Here is a 14,447-nt window from a genome sequence, read left to right as displayed (position 1 = left end):
TATTTTTTAAACCTCTCACATTTAACGATAGAAATTTGCATTCTGTTGGATCGAGCATAAGTGGAAGATATAACGTAGCTACGGTAAATAAATGAGTTTTCTAAAAGAACAAGAAAACAGCAAAATAAAATAATAAGTGAATAAAAATAAAGAAAGAAAGAAATAATAATATCAATATATCCCAAAAGCTAGATTAAGTCTGGTCCCTGACAGGAGAGGCTAACGAAAAACCAAAAGTTCCAAAAAGCATAAGATATAACGTAGCTACAGTAAATAAACGAGTTTTCTAAAAGAACAAGAAAACAGCAAAATAAAAAAAAATAAGTGAATAAATATAAAGAAAGAAAGAAAGAAAAAAAGAAATAATAATATCAATATATCCCAAAAGCTAGATTAAGTCTGGTCCCTGATGGAAGAGGCTAACGAAAGACAAAAAGTTCCAAAAACGTCCCTTAACACTATAATTATAATAATAAGCACACATTGCAGTTATCAGGTTCTAAAGTTTATACTTCCCTCAACAAGTGAATAGTTTAAAGATTGTCTAAGTCTTCGTCGCAGGATATTCTAATTGGCGAGCCTTCAGAGACATCTCGACAAAAACCTTGCCATCCATCGTCCAAACACTCAGCAGTACCTTTTTCCTCCATTTCGTGTTTAACTTGTTAATGAGATGATGCCTGTAGGCCGTTAGACATGTGTATATGGTTTCACTCGGTTCAAGAAGATGCTGGACAGTGCTGAAAGAGGCCAGTTAAGGACACATTGTTTGACCTGGTATGTGCTTTGTATACTCGGGATTTAACTTTATGGCTGACAAATTATACTATAATCACCTCGGTGTGCTTGCGCCCTATGTGATGGGATATTTCGATGTCTTCAGGGTGAACGATGACATTAAGAGCGCTTGTCACCTTAAGCACCGCCTGTTCGGTGGAAGAATATGCACCGCGTGGGATTCCATGCAATTCCAAGGAGTTATGTGAGAATATTGTTCAAGGTCATCCTGCTTACACCACATGCTATCAATTTCCTCTTGCTGTTTCCCAACTTTGGAAAGAGCAACATCCAATTCCTCCCTAGCAAATCGCTTTGAGCGACCGCTTTCGTCAGTTGTTGCTGTGTTTGTTTAAGGTCGTGGTCCTGCGTGCTCATCGACTCTTTAAGTGTCTCAAGGCCTCGTATTTTCCTATTATCGGACAGAACTGTAGCCATTTGACCTTGGATAACTGCAAGCATTTCTTTAATCTCTTTCATGTCAGAATTTATCTCGGGAGAACAAGACTGGAGAAGCTAGTGGTGCCGCCGCCATGTTCTCCGGATTACTCGTGGTCATCTTCTTTGTGCAGAGGAATTTTATTTATTCCAAATTGCACTCCAAATCATTTGAGTACTTGTTAATAATATACATACAAAAATTTGAGTCTGATTCTTTGATCGAGTTTATTTCATGTCACGGCTCACTGGTCCCACCTACATTAACATTATTGGTCGAAAAATGACAGCCTTGATTGACATGCCAAAACTTGTAAAAAAAGTACAGAGCAAAAATATTGTTCAATTGACAAAGATCAAATTCTGGAAGCATCTATCATTCTAAAGCGTTTTCAATTTAAGAACCTCAAAGAGAAAGGAGGACTGAAAAGACGTCAAAACTGGTTCACTTAATAATGTTTCCAGTCGATTCTAATTGAGATCAACATGTTCAACAATTGAAGTATTTCGAAAACTGAACTGATCAGTTAGAAATGTTGTCCTTGCCATGCGGTGCAGCTGACTGTGGCTTTTCAGGAGCTGCCGTGCTTCCGATGTTGAAAGTGACTTGACACTGGTGCAAATGGTTCATGTTCTTTAAAGACTGATACTGATCATTCTGGCCAGAGATGTAACTTAGCATCTGAATGGCAAAACCTGCTTGGTTGAAGTTGTTATTGCTGGAGCTGTTGGTGCTACTATGAACCGAAGTGGAGCTGTTTCCTTGAGCTAACTGGCTGTTGATGTTTGTGCCGTGGCTGATGGTGTGGGAAAGCTGTTGTTGTTTATTTTCATCTCCTTCATCATAGTCATCCAGTGACTTCTCGTTTCGGTGGCCCGTTACTTTTACAATTGAACTTCGCTCTAGTCCTGCTGTTTTGAGCTTCTTTACGACTGTTTTCCTGGCGCTGTGGTTGGAAAAGGTTTTCCATGAATATTCCAGGGTCGTTACTTTGATTACGGTCTTCATCATGTCATTGAGCTTGTTCACTCCCATCGGCTGTCGCTTGTACCAAACTTGTGAGGATGGATTTGACACACAAGACAGATAAAGTGGACTGGTTGCATGTATTTTGGGAGGACGACGTGACAGAAACTCTTTGAAGATTGTAACGAGACATCTATCACCTCCAGTAGCACACATTTTTTTGAAGGAAGCTTCTGGGCTATGCGGATAGTCTGGACTGGCGTGCTTTGGTCAGGTTCTCGATGAATTCGACGTACTCCGTGTTGTTTTCATCTAGTCCAAAGGAGAAATCTTCGACCATCATACTGTGGTGTTCCTGGCGACCTCGAAGGCCAAAATACTGGGTCAGGAGCCACCAAACTGTTTGGACGAGAACTTGCGGACTTCCCTTTCCCACCTTCTTTTTTTCCCACAGTTCATTTCCCTTGGTTGTTGTCAGACTTCTTGCCTTGTTCGGCCGCTTGCCTTTGCCTTGTTGTCGCAGTAGCCTGGATTTTCCCTTAAGAACTTGCTTTGAACTTTTAAACTCTCTGTCACGAATGATGGAATGTTTGTACTCTTTCTCTGTGAGGTATTGGTCGATAGCAGTAACCATGCATCACACGAAGGCTATCAGGTTCGTAATCGTCCCCGTCCTTCTTACAAACTGTTGCGTAAAACCGCTCGAGGATTTTGTTCAGGGCCTCCAGTTCCTACTTTTTAAAACTTTCGTCATAGCCCTTTTGAGCAGCCCAAGACTTCCAGACTTTTACCCAGTTATTTGTACTTTGTAGGTGCTTTTGTTCATAGCATTCTCCTTCAAACTCTGTATCAAAATACCATCACTTTCCCCTGAGCTGCCCGCCATTTTGTCATTTCTGTTGGACTTTCGCAACTTTCCTGTCAATCAATTTGAGGACATTTGCTGGGGGTCACCGACTTCGTTTCAGAGATAAAGCGTGTGGAAAACTACCCTGATTTTGAAAAATTGGCGCACGTAATTCAGCATGGTCTACAGGGGTTTATAGTAAAAAATATTGAAGGTGAGTCAACGGAGGCAAACGATCCTAGTCATATTTTGTAGAAGTGGGTCTGTTAGGTAAATAATTCCAAGCGTTACAAAATTCACAAAATTTAATGCTTCAAGAGGCATTTGAAACCGTTGCACAGATAAACCAAGAGCTAAAAAGAATGGAATTGGATAGTGCATTTTGCAAAAAATTCAAAATTCTAGTCGATAGATTTTCTTCATTTTTTCGCTAAACATAGAAAATCGGCAGAGAAAATGATCCATGAAAAGAAAAATAGGGGTCACCGAACGTCCAAGATCGTTAAATCCAGACAAAGCTATAGCAAATGGCCATCTGCCCTATCATTGTTTATTTTATTACTTAGCATGTGCTCTCATGCATGACGTGGCGTGTGAATTTGTGTGCACAGTAAGGATGCGCAGAAACAATTAGATTCTTAGATTCTGGAAAGGAAACAAATTACGTTACAAATCTAAAGAAGATGATTGTTTCTTATTAGATTTCTTTCCAGCAAAAAGCTGTAACCTAATATAAGACAATAACAGACTCGTGAAGACAATTGTAATACTCTTGTTTGCATTCAAGCAGCATTGAAGACAGTATAACCTTGCTTTTCCGTTTTCACACACACGTGTTTCACAACAACAAGACCTATCCCATGATACTTGTTACAGGCAGCCACAGGCAGCCCAGCAGACACTACAACCCTTCTTTTCCTTGGATTAAAGTACTAATTAACTGGTTAACAAATTTCAACAATACTGGAATAACTCTGTTTGAACGTTTCGACCTGGAAAACTCTCAACAAGTTCACTGTTCAGTGTCCCGTTTCTTGCTGTTCAAGTTTCAACAGAGTTCATAAGCATATTAAGTAACTCAAAGTGTTCCACTCCTAACATCGATAGAGTGCATAAAGTCCAATAGAGTTAATAATCGAACTAAAGTAACTCCAAGTGATCTCCTTAATGTTAACAGAGTTCATAATCATTTAAATACTCTGGTGCCCTCCTTTCCCTAGTTGGCCTCAGGGGTAATGCTGGAACCTCTGACTCGGCAGTTCCACCTGTAACGCTGTCTCCTGTGCTTTGTTGGTCTGGTCCATCGCTTGCCTTCAGGTACTTCTTCACCTCAGTTACATTTCTCTTGTAGTTAACTCCTTCAGGTAATGTAACTGTGACTTCGTTGCCATATTTATTGGTGACCTTGTGAGGTGCATCCTCGAAAGTGGTTGACAGCTTATTTTCCTTCCTTTGTTTCACCAGCACTTGATCGCCAGGAGCTAGACTGTTCTGCTGCACTCCCCTTCATTCATCGGCATAGTCGGTTCTCCTCTGTTTCATTTCTGCGTCTCAGTCTCGTGCTTCACTGTCAATGTATTCACACTTTGTCAGCTCAGGGATCTTTGACCGTATCTCTCTGTTAAACAACAATTTGGCTGGAGAGACTCCAGTGCTGCTATGAGGTGTGGTCCTGTAGGCTGTTAGGAACTTCCTCATCTCTACCTTTAAGTCCTTCTTTTCTGCTTGGGCAATCTTCAAGGTTTTGAATAGACTTCTGTTTTGGCGTTCTACCTCCCCGTTTGCTTGGGGCCACAAAGGCGTGGAGGTTCTATGCTGTATGCTGTTTGTTTTAAAAAATGTTCCAAATTCCTCTGACGTGAATTGTGGTCCATTATCTGTTTTTAGCGACTGCGGGAGACCGTGCGTACAGAATGTTCTCTCCAGGCTTCCTATAATGGTGGCAGATGTTACAGACTTGAGGATGCCTACTTCAAAGTAACGACTATAGTAGTCTACGACGACAAATACATACTCTCCGGAAGGTAGGGGCCCCATCAAATCTGCTGCTAGATCTTGCCAGGGCTGACTGGGGAACTCAGTATGTTTGAAGGGTTCCGGTGGTGTGGGCAAACCAACTAACTGGCAGCCATGGCAGGTCTTGCATTTTGCTTCAACTTGTCTATCAATTCCAGCCCACCAGACCTTGCTGCGGAGTCTCTGTTTTGTCTTTGTCAACCCCTGATGTCTTTCGTGTGCCAGATCTACCACTCTGTCGCGTAATTTTGCTGGAATAAGCAATCTTGTTCCTCTTAGGACTAGCTTGCCTAGAATGGAAAGTTCACTTCTTACGGATTTATACTGTGGTGGGGCATTGTCCCATTCTCCTGCTGTGATGCATTCTCTTAACTGTGACATTTCTGGGTCGAGCCATGACTCTTCTTCAACCTCCTGCACAGACATAGCTGCTGGCGTTGACGTTTCTGCCACAAACCGGATAAATTCTTCTGCATCGTCATTCATGCATACCCCTTTTCCTTTTCCAAGACGTGGAAGTGGGTCAGCAATGTTTTGTTTACCAGGTATACTCTGCACCTTGAACCTGTATGGCTGCAGTCTCAGGACCCAGCATTCTATCCTTGTTGAATTGCGGGAATTAGTAGAGTAGATAACCTCAAGGGGCTTGTGGTCAGTCAGCAGGGTGAATTCCACTCCATACAGGTACACGTGAAATCTCTTGCAACCCCAGACAAGTCCGAGTGCCTCGTTCTCTGTCTGAGAGTACCTACACTCAACATCTGTTAGACTACGGCTAGCGTATGCGACTACTCGTTCGCATCCTCCTGGAACTTGTGTAAGGACCGCTCCTAAACCCACAGGGCTAGCATCTGTGATAAGTTTGGTTTCTTCTGCATTGCTGTCGAAATATGCCAGGGTTTCTGCATTTGCCAAGCTGTCTTTCGGAGCATCAAAAGCACATTGTTGCTCTGTGCCCCACACAAAGGGAGTTTGCTTCCTTGTTAGCCTGTGAAGTGGTTCAGCAATGCTTGCTAAATTGGGGATGAACCTGGCACTAAAGTTCACTAATCCCAGAAAACTTCGTACCCCCTCTGCATTTTGAGGCTCTCTTGCGTCAATGACTGCTTCCACACGCGACTCTGTTGGCCCGATCCCTTGGTTGGACAATAAATGTCCCATCAAAGTCAGTTTTGACATGCTGAACGTACACTTGTCCATGTTCAAAGTAAGCCCCTTTTCTTGAATACGTTCGAAGGTCTTCCTTAACCTGACATCATGCTCTTTAACAGTACGGCCATGAATAATGATGTCGTCATGAATGTTGTAAGCACCTTCACACCCCTCTAATACTTGTTGGATAGTATGTTGGTAAGGTTCTGGTACAGAACTGATACCAAACATCAGGCGTTTATACCTGAACAGCCCCTTGTGGGTGATAAATGTGGTGATATTTCTGGACTGTTCTTCTAATTCAATCTGATGAAAGCCCCATCTTAGATCGAGCTTGCTGAATACCGTGCTCCCATTGAGTTGGTACAAAACATCATCAACTGTGGGTATGGTGTGTTGCTCCCTTACTGTGGCCTGGTTAGCTCTTCTCATATCTACACAGAGCCTAATGTCTCCAGAAGGCTTAGGGACTGCGACAACAGGGCTCACCCAAGGGGTTGGCCCCTCAACTGGCTCAATGATGTCATGGCTCACAAGTTCTTCTAGTTTCTGCTCAATTTTCTCCCTTAATCCAAATGGTGAGGGTCTCAACTTTTAGGCAATGGGCTGGACTGATTCATCAACATGAAGTTTGGCCTTAAAGTCTCTGAGTTTTCCAACTCCAACAAAAATCCCTTCAAATTCCTTCAGCAAATTCTCCTCACTGACAGAGTTTATCTCGATTTTCAATATTGCCAACAGTTCAGAGGTCTGTCGGCTGAGTATTGGCCTTGCCTTCTCTTCCACAACAACGAAACGTGCTGCACATTGTCTATCTTTATAACACAATTCAGCTTCAAACTCACCGGCAGTGTTGAGTGGTTCCTCCGAGCCATAAGAGTACAATTTCTTGTTTGATTTCCATGACTTACACTTGATTTTCTTCATTTTAAGCACCTCCCACATCTCCCTGTCAATGACATTGCAAGTGGATCCTGAATCAACACGCACGCCCTTCAGTTGTACTCCTCCAAGTTCAATGGCTACTGTTGGTATGTTTCTGGCACCTAATTGAACTGTAAATGCAAAGTCGTCGTCTTCGGTCACGTGACGAACGTTTCCTTTCTTGGTTTTATCTTCGCCCTTGGTCCTGCAAAACTTTGTGAGATGTCCAGTCCTCTTACATTTTTTGCACGTAACAGATCTGGCCTTGCATTCCGGGTCTCGTGCAAAGTGGCCTTCCCACCCACATCGGTAGCAATTTGCTCTCTTCCTTGTGCCCTAATCAGCTTGTTTATCCTCCAATGCGTGTACATTGTCACCCTTGGAATCATTCTCTATCAATCTTGCTTGACTTTCAGCCGCTTCGAATTCCGTTGATCTTGCAATCTCTCGCGCCTTTTGGAGTGTAAGCATTCCGCTTGCTTCCAGCAATTTCTTGCGAAGGTTGTGTGACCTGCATTTGTCGATCAACTGATCACGGATATGTTCCTCCTTGGCTTCTCCAAATTTGCAGTTCTCCGACTGCTGAAACAATCTCAGCACGAATTGATCCGCTGTTTCTGACTCTTCCTGTTTTGCTTGAGGAAACTGGTGCCTTTCAAAGGGAATGTTAACCTGATGTGCAAAATGTGCATCTAGCGACCTCATGGCTTTTGCGTACCCGGAGTCGTTTTCTGGAACCGGTCCTGGGTCAGTCAGGGTGTCGAAAATATCCTGTATGTCTTGCCCAGCGAAGTGAAGGAGCAGTGCCTTTCTCTGGGAATCCTCTTTGACGCCTTTAGCTTCAAAGGAGAACTCGACGGAACGTTTCCAACGCCGCCATCTTGGACCAACGCTAGTTGGGTTGCCTTTGCAGTCGAACGGACTGATGTTTCCAAATTCAATGTTTACCGCCATTTTCGATACTTTTCCTCTAGGAGACTATTGACGATTGGTTTTCACACTCATCGCCAGTTGTAATACTCTTTGTTCGCATTCAAGCCGCATTGAAGACAGTATAACCTTGCCTTTCCGTTTTCACGCACACGTGCTTCACAACAACAAGACCTATCCCATAATACTTGTTACAGGCAGCCCAGCAGACACTACAACAATGATAAGCTTCTTATTCAGGCTTTCTAGTAGTAAATTTAGCTTTATTTGTATCTTTTTACAGTACTAGAAGGAAATAAGAAAACCTACTGAAAGATAGTTACTCTGAGCTCTCTGACAAGCTGCTGTATTCTTCAGAATTTACTCAGATTAAATGAAAGCCATATTCATGAAGGCATATTAGAAAAAAAGAATAATTATTGATGTTTCCCATTCTACTTAATTTCCTTTCCTTTCTAACGACATTAGAAAATTGGGCGCTTAACATATGTTGTAGGTCAATTTGTTTCTAACTAGGTTAGTTTGAACTCAACCTAGTTCAGTTTGCTAATGTCTGTGTCTGGGTTTTTTTTTTTTTTGGTTTTGTCGAGATGTTTAAAAGTTGCTAATAATTGCATGGATTGTCACTGTCTATGTACTTTGTAATAATAAAAGGACAATATAATGATAAATCGAAGAAACACTTGATATACTTTGAATTTTTGGAAGAAAAAAAGCTTAATTTTAACAAGAGGACTTGATTGTCCGGGAAAACATAAAAGAAAGAAAAACAACAAAATTGTTATATTTATCCTTAGTGAGCCTCACTTGTACTCTGGTGGATCTCTCGGGAGTAAGTGACAAGACAAGACAACTGACATTCAGGAGGTTAGTGGGCGAGTTTGATTGGAATAACAACATTGCCTTGGCTCGAAGCCTGTGTGGCCTTTCACGCGTATCGCGACCGGGCCGCGAGGAAAGAATAGGGAGAAACGCCACACAAAATTTCTGTTTTTGTTCTCTTCCCATATTCTTTGCAGCTCGGATATGCTGAGTTAGGCTAATGACTTGGTGACAACTTACTAGGCGGAAATAGTTGTAAAATAAGACGGTTTACCATTCAGTTTGGCTAGTTCAGGGTTATCCCTTGTGAACCGCAGTTTCTCCATAGCCGCCTTGCTGAAACCAAAATGAAACAACAGCTTTTTTTTTTTTCATATTATATAATCTTGTTGGTAAGATTACGGTCACTAAAAACCAGGTAGATTCCGCTTGATGGGTAGAATTTCATCAGGTATAGCTGGCATGTCTTGGAAAGAAAGCACGATTAGTATCAGTTTATCAAGCAGGTGAATTTGAACTTACAACCTCACTTGTTAAAACATTTCGGTGGATTATACTTTACTTCATCATAAGACAAACCTTAGAGCTAAACCCAGTCTGTTAGTAAACTAGACGCTCTAAGAGCGTTTACTCGGGCTTTGTTACGAGTACGCGTATTGGACACAGTAAAAACAAATAAAAGAATCAGGATATTTTAACACAAGAGTTCTGCTTAGATATTTAGTATTCATTATTTGCTTTGTTGAGTATCCTCCTAATCCAGTCGCAAGTTGTGAGTTTAAGCCATTTTGGTTCAAGAATCAAGAACAGCTGTCTACGCATTTCTGGAGAACTTGTTTGCAAAGAATTTTCCGGGTCTCTTTACAACGGCCGTCAATAAAACCAAGAACATGGAACATTCCGGAACATCCCAGAACATTGAATAATTATAATAATTATGGGGAAAATGTGTAAAATTAATTTTTCAAAAATTAAACTAAACAAAAATGAACTGGTATCAGCTCGGAAAATAAAAAGCAAAACAAAAGCATTATAAAACAAAACAAAAAAAGAAAAAAAATAAAGAAAAATGAAAATGACTGCATTGAGTGACGACTTGCAACTTAGAAGACCAATCCACTCCTTCCAGTCGTTCGCCATCAGTTTAATCCTGTGGCTGTCCCTTATTCCCAGATTTCGCTGTGCATAGAAAACCAAGGTGGTGGCGTTCGAACTCTTTAATCAGACCGATAAATATGGGTACACGAGTGTGATTTCTTTATTCAATTCATTACGTCAATTCAAAGATATGCGTATTTTTTCTCAAGAAATAGTTTCTCTATGAGATAGAAATAGAAACTCTTCGGCATTGATGGAGTTTCTTGTGTAAACTAGTTCGGACTGCTCAAGCTGTGATGACAGAGTAAACAAATACAAACACAAAATTTACAGGGTCGCTGGTCAAAACTTTATTGTCTCAAAAAATATTTGTTACAAGTGTTGGCGATCTGAAATTGAATTCAAAGTGTCGCCAACAGTTCAAATGCCTCTCCTGGAAAATGTTTTCTCTGGTACAAGTCAATTCTTAATTAATTAAAAACACTTTTACCGTGGGCTATAATCTATTCATCGCTAGTTCAACTTGACGTGCAGATCGTTATCTGACATTCGATCAAACTTAGGGTGCGTTTCTTTAAGAAAATCCAAGATTGGATTCTTAAATCCGAAGGAATCTGAAAACGGATTTTGCGTCTCTTTACTAAACAGATCAAACCAAGATCACTCGGATCATGGTGCGTCAAAGGAACCGAAGAATCCACTCCCAGTACCAAAGTAGACCAAACATGCGAAGTATGCGCGTGAATGCACTGCTCTAATATTTGACCGGAAAGGCTGAGTCTGCACTTGGTGGGTCATAGTGCCAGGCGTTCCTAGCGGAGAGCGCGAAACTGGGGATGATAATTGCAACACGAAGACGGAACAGTAGTGACAAAACTATGGCTACTGACTTAACAAGCAACTGTATGATGCTCCTACGAACACCTCAGATGTTGAAGAAATCGGGGTTCAACAAGGGAAAACGCGATGAATTACCTGGCATTCATCGTCCGAATCGTCCACGTTTGTGCTGTAAAGCCCCGTAACGCAATTGGCCGAAAAGAAGAGGAGCCTGCACTCATTGAACGCTCCCAACCCCCCAAAATATCTTTTCATATTTTGAACTGATACCAGTTTATTTTTATTTATTTTATTTTCGAAAATTTAATTATACATATTTTTCTCATAATTATCATAATTATTCGATGTTCCGGGATGTTCCATGTTCCTGGTTTTACCGACGGCCCTTTACAACTTGTGGCGATGACATTGTACATCCTGGCAGAAATTGTACGAAGTTCGTTTACTGGTCGTGACGATCCGAGTGAATTGTGCAGCTGAACATCTTTGCCTTGTTGCGATCTTAAACCCTTTTCAAGAGTCATATCTCCTTTGGAGAGCGAATAATCTCTTTCGAGAGAGCCAAAACGAATATCATGATAAACTCCGTTGCGGAAACAACAGTTTACGACAAGGTGTCAAATTACATAGCACATAATTTGCATAAACTTTCAAGTGGCGTTTTTTGCGAATAACTTCCGAGAATTTACGACCTTTAACACAGTATGTGAAGAAATATTCAAGCTACATATTTTTTATTGAATCAAGGCTGGAGTTTTTTTGAAGAGGAACTCATTTATAAGGGAAGATGCGGCATTCTGCTTTGCTGCTTATTTGGTTTCGTACTCGTCAAGTCAGTCGTGTAACGCAACATGATTTTCCTTAGCAGTCAGGCACAGTTTTCTAAAAGAATTGGCGATTGCTAAGACTGCTAAGTTTATTTGAACTACTAGTGAAATAAATTTGGCTAAAGTATCGTCAATGCAGATTGTCCTTAGGGCTTGGCAAGAACATTTGCTCGTCAATAATCCCGCACAATTCCCCGTACACTCGAAGTTTTAATTTTCCCGCAGAATTTGCCTCCAAAATCATACAATGATATTCTTGTTTCCTGCACCCTACTAGAAAGCCAACTAACCTGGAACTAAGATATTTAATTCAGGTTACCGAAAGTCTTATCTTTCCAAATTTGGAGATCAACATATTTTGTGCGGCGCAAGAAAGAAGTCGCATGTTTTAATAAGCTGCGAGTCCAAAAACGTTTTCGTATTTAGCTAATTTTATTGCAATATGATTTGTTTTACTGCCATGTTCTAAATAATAACAGCAGTAGCCACATACCGTCATTGAGTGCCTATTTTTTGTCAGACTTTTCGTAGTTTGAACACATACCGCGATCGGCTCAGTTGTTCTGACGAGAACGTTTCGAGCGTGAACTTTGCTTACCTGGCTGGCTTTCAAGTAATATAGTTCGTGGACCGATCCTTTCCGAAAACGATCGATATCTTTGTATGTGAGATGAACGTATAAGGCGCGATTAGTGCCAAAACTTTCTTCGCAAAACAACGCATTCTGCCACGAAAAGGGAGCAATGTCGCGTTCTCGTCCCCAGTTCCACGGGCTACGTATGGAACGCCTGGGACCATGACCTCCTTTTTGGCGACCAACAACGGCTTGCTTTTTAGTGCAGAGTGCACTACTGGGATGGTTATGGGGATTGCCTGCCGCTAAGGAACTAAGGCGGTATGGCCCTATGGCGCTAAGGTGTAAACTTTAATGTTTGTTTAATTAATTAATTTCAATTAATTAATTAGTCTAGAGGCAAGGAAGTAGTGGGAGTAGGGTGGGAAAGGTACATGTGTACTCTACGTAAAACACATTCCATCGCCGTCGCTTAACTTTGAACATCGCAAAGCTATATAGTTGTTTCAGGTAACCCCTTGCTCTCCTTGTGGTACCATTCTCCTTAGAACAAAACTAATTTGCCCTAAACGCATGCGTAGATTAGTTAGGGTTCGTGGCCTCTATATTAGGTGAAGGATACATTGCATACGGAATCACGCACAAATGTTGAGTGGTTTTCCTTATGGTAGAGCTCAACATGTAAGACGCATGCGTTCTAGCATTGTTAGTGTTTACACTATCTTTACACGCAGTATTTTATATATCGTGTCATGTGACCAAGGACGGCAGTTATTTTTCAGGTAGCGCCAATTGTCCCTTTTTATTGCAGAAGTGTAACGTTACTGTGGCTGCGTAGCTTTTAGAATTACAAACAGGTCGGTTCAACAAATATCGTCTCCTGTTTTCAATCTACAATAGTGTGCTTGTCAGGGTTCAAATATATTGCTTCTCCTTTGCGACTTGTTTATTTCTTGCCTTAATTGTGTCTGTAAGAGAGACCAAAAAGTTCTCAAGTTAGTGGCTTTAATACTCCGCAAATTGTAAATTTGTAACAAAAGAAACCAGGAAAATGCTCAAATATTGCTGCAGACGCCGTGGCACCTAATGAAAGTTCAAATTAATTTAATCAGTCTTTGAGGAGACTCATTCATATCGGCCAAGTAGCGCTGTTTATCTTCAATACTTTTCGTTGAAAAGCTTCTCAGCCATCAATATCATTGTGTGTTAATTTTGAATTGTTTTATTGTTAACAACAAAGGTGGCAACAGAAAAAGAAAGTGGTATTTCGTGACTATCTGATAATTAAATTAGTTCTTGTTCATCGGTAAAAATTTGCATTTTTAGTAAAACATCGTCTCTGTTCCGTTTCTTCATCACTACATCAGATATTTAACTTTCTTTCATTTATCTCCAAAAAACAAGGACATCTTCCGTATGTTTTGGAGAAAACAGGGGTTTCATATTACATGGCTTTGCGAGGAAAACAAAAGTATCAAGTTACAAAGTTGGCGTGAAGAGCTAAATTGTCACGTTTGCTGCTTCAGCGTATTGTTGAATTTAAAATGAACGAAAATCAACTTAAAGCATCAGTAGTAATTAATTTGTGCGTAATGTTTGGACCTTGAATGAAAATACAACCTTGAAACATACACACTGCAAAGGGGAAAAGCCGTAGCAGACTACCAAGGTAGACACAAACCGGAAGTGAACCGAGCAGGGGTGAGTACTGATGGGACTACTGTATCAGAGCTATCAGTTGCGCTCTGCACTATCTGAGATTGTCTCACTAGTTATGACTCGGGCTTTCCTACGGAAGCCGAGTAATAAGAACATTCCTCGAATATAAACCCGTTTTTGAATGTGATTGGTTACCTTCATGACTCAGATAGGTACTAGCATGGATCGGTACTTTTGTTGTCAGAGGAAGAACTTCCTGATCAGGAATTGCTAAACTTTACACAACAAAGAGACTGGAAGTTCAAGTTTCTTCTGTTCAGAAAACTGCCGCAACGCAGCAGATACATGTGGTTATGTGGTTGTTAATACATTGCTATTATCAGAAGGAAGGGAAGAAAGAAGGAGAGTGAGAAAAGAGAGAAAGAAAGATTGAAGACAGAAACTCGTGTTAACTACGTCATTAACTAGGTTCTGTCTCGCCCGACATCGATAAAATGGACCAAACAGTCCAAACTTATCCTGGTGTAAAAATGTTCCTTGGTCACGATAATGAAAAGACCCGTGGTAGCGCTCACT

The 14,447-nt window shown here is 41.0% G+C and overlaps 1 protein-coding gene and 1 pseudogene across 1 annotated transcript in view; both read right to left on the bottom strand.

Annotated features, from left to right (window-relative positions):
• The window catches only part of LOC145485612 (uncharacterized), a 194,857-nt gene that overhangs the window by 27,927 nt on the left and 152,483 nt on the right, over positions 1-14,447 (bottom strand). The gene's annotated exons all lie outside the window — the stretch shown is intronic.
• LOC145485611 (uncharacterized) lies at positions 534-2,398 on the bottom strand (annotated as a pseudogene).

This window comes from Orbicella franksi, chromosome 4 (genome assembly GCF_964199315.1).
Source record: "Orbicella franksi chromosome 4, jaOrbFran1.1, whole genome shotgun sequence".
In the NCBI taxonomy this organism is placed as follows: Eukaryota; Metazoa; Cnidaria; class Anthozoa; order Scleractinia; family Merulinidae; genus Orbicella; species Orbicella franksi.
This window is presented reverse-complemented; position numbering and strand designations above follow the sequence as displayed.